The 1,312-nt window shown below is 30.3% G+C and overlaps 1 long non-coding RNA gene across 3 annotated transcripts in view; it reads left to right on the forward strand.

The window, feature by feature from the left end:
• The window catches only part of LOC116852718, a 12,229-nt gene continuing 10,917 nt past the window's right edge, over positions 1-1,312 (forward strand). For all 3 annotated transcript variants that reach the window (XR_004379839.1, XR_004379840.1, XR_004379838.1), the window contains exons 1-2: positions 1-63; positions 184-342. This is a non-coding gene — a long non-coding RNA (uncharacterized LOC116852718). The remainder of the gene's footprint in view (positions 64-183; positions 343-1,312) is intronic.

The raw sequence follows: 1,312 nt of genomic DNA on the forward strand, positions 1-1,312 counted from the left end.
ATGCAGAACCAAACACATGTTGGCCTTCATATGATATAACAACTTTTAGAAACAGCAGTTATGGTTAGTCAAAATTTATATTGTCTTGCATGCCAACTTCCGACTAGTAATATACATAATTGTTATGTTTTGTCTTTATAATATAAATATTCAATCTTATATTTGCAAACAACTATGGAACAGCCAGAGAGAAAACAAGAAAGGCTGAATTTACATCAGACTTAACATTTGAAACTGACAATGACAAAGTCGGCAAACAAAAAATCTTCAAAAAGATTTATTAATCATCGGATGAAGAAGTTGAAGAATATACTAAAATACGAACGCCTCCAACTATAAAAGGTATGTCCCAGTATTAAATATTGTATGATTTAATATTTATATTAATATTAAAACTATTTTTAGATCTTACATTTGTTTCCACAACTAGACGTTGCGGTTTTTCAATATTATTTTTTATAGACATGTAGTTTTTTTAAATTCTCAATTTTTTCTTTCTGCGTGCAAAAAAGTACGTGTGTTTGCTTAAAACCTGCCATATATACTTCTTTTCGTAAAGAATCCAAATAGCACAGAGAATTCAAAAAATTCAATCGTATGTCATCAAGTATAAGTTCATTTTAAGATGCAAAAAGAAATCCATTTTAGAAAAGAATTCTTTTTACATCTCAAAATAAACTCAGAATTAATAACATAATATTCAATTCTTTTTAAACTCTCTGTGCTATGTAAGAAGACTTGCTCCTTTAACTTCTAATGGAAAGTGTCAACTTTAAATTATATATGCAATGGAATTTTGGCAAAATTGCAGCAAACCGAAAGTAATTAAATTTACAATTGGCACTATGGGACATAGAAAATCTGATGCTAATTGTGAAAGGTTCAATTATTATTATTGGGAGTGTGAATAAGTTCTCGCCGTTTCACCATCAGATGACGGTATAAAAATTTTGTGTGTATTATTCAAGATGATGACGCATCTATATTGAAGTTCTATAACCTATGTTTAAAATCAGTGCCTTTCCATTAACCTATAAAGAACATTTTCTTTTCGTAGCGTAAAACATGTCAAATTTTGTGCCAAATAAACCGTTTTTGCGGGGAATTTTATTGCACTACTTTATTCAGAAGAAATCTGCAGCTGAAGCACACAGAATTCTTGTAGAAACCTATGGTGATCATGCTCTGTCGGAAAGAACATGCAGAGATTGGTTTAACCGATTTAAAAATGGTGATTTTGATGTTTAAGATAGAGAACGCAGTGGTGCACCAAAAAAGTTTCAAGACGAAGAATTGGAAACATTACTTGCTG

Source organism: Odontomachus brunneus, unplaced genomic scaffold (genome assembly GCF_010583005.1).
Source record: "Odontomachus brunneus isolate Ranch 3 - 2012 unplaced genomic scaffold, Obru_v1 Obru_scaffold_251, whole genome shotgun sequence".
NCBI lineage: Eukaryota > Metazoa > Arthropoda > Insecta > Hymenoptera > Formicidae > Odontomachus > Odontomachus brunneus.